The sequence below is a fragment of the Ursus maritimus genome, unplaced genomic scaffold (genome assembly GCF_017311325.1).
Source record: "Ursus maritimus isolate PB19 unplaced genomic scaffold, ASM1731132v1 scaffold_10, whole genome shotgun sequence".
Classification (NCBI taxonomy): domain Eukaryota; kingdom Metazoa; phylum Chordata; class Mammalia; order Carnivora; family Ursidae; genus Ursus; species Ursus maritimus.
The window spans coordinates 26860771-26867108 of record NW_024423344.1 but is presented as its reverse complement, the minus strand read 5'-3'; the positions used below and the strand labels follow the sequence as shown (position 1 = coordinate 26867108).

General features: G+C 41.2%; 1 long non-coding RNA gene across 1 annotated transcript in view; it reads left to right on the top strand.

The window, feature by feature from the left end:
• The first annotated feature begins 501 nt into the window (after positions 1-501).
• Positions 502-6338, top strand: part of LOC103677573 — a 46509-nt gene continuing 40672 nt past the window's right edge. Inside the window, exon 1 of the long non-coding RNA XR_572447.2 lies at positions 502-870. This is a non-coding gene — a long non-coding RNA (uncharacterized LOC103677573). The remainder of the gene's footprint in view (positions 871-6338) is intronic.

Sequence of the window (6338 nt, the reverse complement as noted above, 5' to 3'; positions counted from 1 at the left end):
AACAAAATAACAAAATTTCCAATAAAGACAGAATAAAAAACAGTGCTGGGCCATATCAGAGCCCAAAGCAAAAGAAAAAATCTGAAAGGAAAAGGTAAAATAAAAGAAAAAATATTGATCCCATCTTTATGGAAAATTTTGATGTTTTGTTCATGGGAAAATCATGGATTTTTTCACTAATTTTTTTTAATGTCACATTACAATGTTTTAATGTCAAATTACAATGTTATTTATTTTGGCTGGGTTTTTGGCCCCATCCCCTAAATTTCGCATCTCACACAATCCCTTATCTTACATAGTCCCAGCCCTGATGATAAATGCAAGAAGAAAGATTATGGAGAAATTTCATAGGAAGAAGAGCTTATTTCCACATTGGGGGGTGGTCAGTGAAGGCTTTAGACAAGATTGTGTTTAAACGAGACCGTACCACACTCTGGCGTGGTAGAGCATTAATAGAGAGAAGATCCCAGAAACCCAATCACATTTTTAAGTAAAGAAAGAAGCATTAGTAGGTCACAATAAGGGAAGGGAATCCGCAGGCTCTAAATGGAGAAGATACGCCAGGTGTCAATGAAAGTGTGTGTTTATACAGTGCAGGGCATGTCTGGGAGTCCTTCCTGTGGCAAAGGGGGAGGCCTTGTGGGGACGGACTCATTTTACAACACCTTTATGCAAACAAGACCCGTTTTTTTTTTAGCTCTGTGGATGAAGACAGAAGCCAATGTGTGGAAACGAGTGAATGAACCAACGAGTGAATGGTGAATGGTGAAGGAGATGCCTTGCACCTAAAAGGTGTGTTCATTCACCAAGTGATTCTTGCCTCAAGGACTGGCTTCTGATGCACCAAGAGGCTTCTGTTGTCAAGATCTGGTGAGTTCCCACACCAAGGACAAAATTCCTGATGTGGAAAACTAAACTTTTATAAGCCACAATTACACAAACACAGAGGAGAAAACGTGAATTCAGAATCTTCTAAAAATGCATATCCAAGATGGAATCAGGGCTTGGCTCGAGAGCTTGATTTCAAATTCTGTAATGCATTCAGAATCCACCACCCTTTATTTACTATGAACCACCTTCAAGTGATCAGGTTCAGAAACAGAGATTTCAGGAGGTTATTCTGACCCAGTTCTCTGTTTTGAATGAGCTGAGTCATGTGTGAATCTATACCCACCCAGCCCAGAAGGGCCGATTGCTGGCAGAGAGAAGGTGTTCAGTATGCAGAGTGAAAGGGAGTGTTCAAGGTAATTAGCAGAAATCACCTAATGCACAAAAAGTCCAACCTGGACTGTGTTGAGGCAAACAGCGGTATGGTTACCACAAGCATTATTGAAGTAATATATGAGTAACACAAAACCTACAGATTCTATTTTTCTAAAGTTAGCTCACGGTTGTGTCATATTTAATTGGGAGGTGGAGAATTAAGCCACCTGAAAATGAAATCTATGGTATTTGATGCCCCAAAGGATGTTCATGTTCCTTTTCCAGGAGGAGCCATGGTTTTTGCCTTTAACTGGATAGATTTAACACCCCTATCACGAAAGCTTTTACCTCACCCAGAGGCTCTACTTTCTCAGAAAACCACATGGTCCAGTGACCAGACCAGAAAAACAGTCTACTTTAGGAATGAAATAGTTGTGGCCTAACAGGTATTAATTTACTTACTTTCAACAGTGATAAGAAATAGGTTTTCATAGACTCTGAGGACATGAGCATTGAAAGAGAATGTGGACATTACTTAGTCCATGGCTTTTCCCTAACCCCAAAAGAGGCCAGCTTAAAAAAAAAAAAAAAATCCATGAAGAAAAAAAAGTCCTTCGGAAATAGAAGTCTAGAAAGTGTACATGATTTGCTCAAAGTCAGACATACATAAGGGATGGGTTTGGAATACAGCTCCTGACTCCAGGTCCCTGGCTTTTCCTGTTGTGCCCACAAATGAGACACCAAATCCAAACGGAGGCATTTCGCATTGCAGTGTATGTATGCCCACTTGTTTGTGGTTTCGCCCTACTTGACTAAGGTGTGCTCTCCAACTATTTTTCAGAACAGGACACACATCAAGTGTCTTTGAGGCATGCTTGGTTAACACCCAGAGGCCCAGGGGCTTGGTTACACCTGTGTGTAACCCATCACTATGGGGACACAGGCTGGGAAGCTCTAGGCTCTGCGGCCCAGCTCACTACTCCTCCAGAGAAAATTAAGGGAGAAAAAGACTTTGACCTGATCATGTTCTAACTATGCCTTCAGTGCCATTTTCTAGCACTTTTTCAGTAGCAAGATCTAGACATGTGGGACGGGGCTGCGTGTTTAACAAAGTCAGCAGAGCCTTATTATAGTAAGGCATGTAGCCATATTTTTTCTACTCCACACAATTTTCTTACCACCTATTTGGACAATTGCCAATTGTAAAACCTGTGAACTTGAAAGTGAATGAAGTCATGAAATAAGTGTCTGATCAATGCTGTCAAAGACAGATCAAACCAGGTGTGATCAGAGCATGGAGAGGCCTCATAAAGAAGGGACATCTGGACCATTTCTTGGAAAATGAGTAGAGTTTCAACAAGCAGAGGGGAAAAAAAGCAACAAACAAACAAACAAAACAACAACAAAAATTGCCATCCAGGCAAAAGCAACAGACCGGACAGAGAATTTTCCCATCAAAGTGGGAAGATTCAAGTCTTGTTAAGGGAAAGGTTTGCTTTGTGGTTTGCAAAGAAACAGCAGCCATGAGTAGGCATATGGGACAGATGGAGTGGGCCAAGATTATGGAATGGCTAGGGTGCTACACCAGGGAGCTAGATTTTCTCCTACATTAATTCTTTTTTTTTTTTTAAATCAATACCTTTATTTTTTTAGTTTTACCTTCACTGGAAAACTGAGTGCAAGGTACAGAAAATTCCCGTATGCCCCTGCCCCTACACATCTACAGCTTTCCCTACCGTCTACTTGATGAACCTACACTGACATATAAATATCCCCCGAAGTCCATAGTTTATATTAGGGTTCACTCTTGGTGTTATACTTTCTGTGGGTTTGGACAATGCATTATGACAGATATCCTTCATTATGGTATCATATGGAGTAATGTCATTGCCCTAAAGATCCTCTGTGTTCCATCTAGTCATCCGTCCTTTCCCCAACCTCTGGCAGCCACTGATCTTTTTACTGTTTCCATAGTGTCGTCTTTTCCATAGCGTCATATGGTTGGAATCATAAAGTGTATAGCCTTTTCAGATTGACTTCTTCCACTTAGTAAAATGCATTTAAGATTCCTCCATGTCTTTTCGTGGCTTGATAGCTCACTTCTTTAAGCACTGAATAATGCTCCATCCTCTGGATGTACCACAGTTTATTTTTCCGTTCACCTACTAAAGGACATCTTGTTACTTCCAGATTTTGATGATGATGGATAAAGCTGCTATAAACATCTGTGTGCAAGTTTTTCTGTGAACATAAGTTTTCAGTTCATTTGGGTAAATACCCAGGGACATGTTTGCCAAGTTACAAGATAAGAGTATGTTTAGTTTTGTAAGAAACTTCTAAGCCATCTTCCAAAGTGGCTGTACCATCTTGCATTATCATTAGTGAGGAATGAGAGTTCCTGTAGCTCCACATCCTTGCCAGCATTTGGTGTTGTCAGTGTTCTGGATTTTAGCTGTTCCAACAGGTGTGTACTGGTGATGATTGCTTTAATATGCCCAGATCAGTGAGTGGTTCAGTTGGAATTCTCTTGTCCCAGCAGAGTACTGTTCTTAGAGGACTGAGGTATGTTCTTTTTTTTATTATTATAATATTTTTTATTATATTATGTTAGTCACCATACAGTACATCCCTGGTTTATGACGTAAAGTTCGATGATTCATTAGTTGCATATAACACCCAGTGCACCATGCAATACGTGCCCTCCTTACTACCCATCACCAGTCTATCCCATTCCCCCACCCCCCTCCCCTCTGAAGCCCTCAGTTTGTTTCTCAGAGTCCATGGTCTCTCATGCTTCATTCCCCCTTCTGCTCACCCCCCTTTCTTTATCCCTTTCTTCTCCTATCGATCTTCCTAGTTCTTATGTTCCATAGATGAGAGAAACTATATGATAATTGTCTTTCTCTGCTTGACATATTTCACTTAGCATTATCTCCTCCAGTGCCGTCCATGTTGCTGCAAATGTTGAGAAATTGTTCCTTTTGATTGCTGAGTAATATTACATTGTATATATGGACCACATCTTCTTTTTTTTTTTTTTTTAAGATTTTATTTATTTATGTGACAGAGAGACAGCCAGCGAGAGAGGGAACACAGCAGGGGGAGTGGGAGAGGAAGAAGCAGGCTCCTAGCAGAGGAGCCCGATGTGGGACTCGATCCCGGTACGCCGGGATCACGCCCTGAGCCGAAGGCAGACGCTTTAACGACTGCGCTACCCAGGCGCCCCCTGGACCACATCTTCTTAATCCAGTCATCTGTTGAAGGGCATCTCGGCTCCTTCCACGATTTAGCTATTATGGACAATGCTGCTATGAACATTGGGGTACATATGGCCCTTTTCTTCACTACGTCTGTATCTTTGGGGTAAATACCCAGTAGTGCAATTGCTGGATCATAAGGTAGCTCAATTTTTAACTTTTTAAGGGACCTCCACACTGTTTTCCAGAGTGGCTATACCAACTTGCATTCCCACCAACAATGTAGGAGGGATCCCCTTTCTCCACATCCTCTCCAACAATTGCTGTTTCTTGCCTTGTCAATTTTTGCCATTCTAACTGGCATAAGGTGGTATCTCAGTATGGTTTTGATTTGAATTTCCCTGATGGCTAATGATTTTGAACATTTTTTTCATGTGTCTGTTAGCCATTTGTATGTCTTCATTGGAAAAGTGTCTATTCGTATCTTCTGATCCTATGTTAATTCCTAAGATAAGATATTAGACATTCTTTGGCTGCTAGGCACAAATGTAAAATTACAGTCTTGGAAGTAGGAGAGAGATATAAAGAAATAAAGTGTCACAGGTATTCACTATGACTGAAATCCGTATTAGAAGTAATAGCTAAAAAGTAAGGGCGGTCGACTCTATTTGGAGGTTAGGAACACCTCTAGGGGCAAGGCGGGAGGGGGGCATCAAAGTTGAAGGTTTAAGGTTTAAGAAACAGGACTGCTGATTACAGCTGCATTTTAGCAAGATCGGCCTCATTGTGTCAGGTGGTATGGTTTGGTGGGAGGAGCAATTGGAGATAAGGATCCTGGTTGGGAGGCCATTCCATTGCATGTTCCAGGAGAGAGACATTGAGGGTAAAGGCAGCAGTGATGGAAAGGAGGATATCAGTGGATTTGACTGGTCCCAATGTCAAATCAGAAGTGCACTGCATAATGGCTACCTACAGTAAAGTCTGAGTCACACAATCTACCTATGAGACCAAAGTTAGGTCTATTTCCGTACCAGCTATGCAGGAGTACCACCAAAGCCTGATTTAGTCAGACACTCCGACTCACAAACTTTCCCCATCTCTGTGATTATGGACTATCATTTATCTACCCAACCCTACATAAATGACTCCTCTTTCTAAATACACTCCTTTTAAGCTCTTCTCCTGGTATTTTAACTATGAACCTTTACCTATCCCTCCACTCCTTATTTCCAAAGTAAATAAATCTTTCCAAAGAAGATTTATGCGGAATACAGTAGTGATCTTCAAATATTTTAAGACTTCACCATGAGACTGAGATACACTTTTTGTATGTGTAAATGGAAGAACAAGCCTTTCTGCCTCTGACCCCGAGGAATTTGCTATACATTATGATAACAAATCCAGTAAATCTCTCAGCAAGCCAATATGCACCCTCATACAATGTTCTAGCTCAGAGATGAGTGTAGAAAGATATTTTCAAAAAACTCACTTGGAGAGCAGGGGCTTAAGGTAGAGGTCAGAGAAGCTTAGAGAAGCTTCTAGGAGTGTGGACTCAAGACCAGCATTTTTCCTCCTCGATGTGTGAGAAGTTCCCTGATGATGGGTCATAGGAAGGTGAGCATACAGGCTATATTGGAATCAGTGAGTGAGATTTGTGCCTAAAATGGTGCAATTTGCACGTAGTAGTCACTCAGTAAATATTTATGGAAGCAAATTTCAATGGGACAGATTTCAGATGAATATGGGGAAAAACTTTTCAACAGTTAGAGCTGTCCAACCATGATGACTAAAGAAACAAAAGAGCTCTTTAATCATCTTTTCCTCTCCCTCCTCCTCCTCCTCCTCCTCCTCCTTCATTAGCAACACCAACAACATTGTGATTGCAATTACCACTGCCTGAGAAAGACCACACTGAAACTATAGGGGATACAAAGTCTC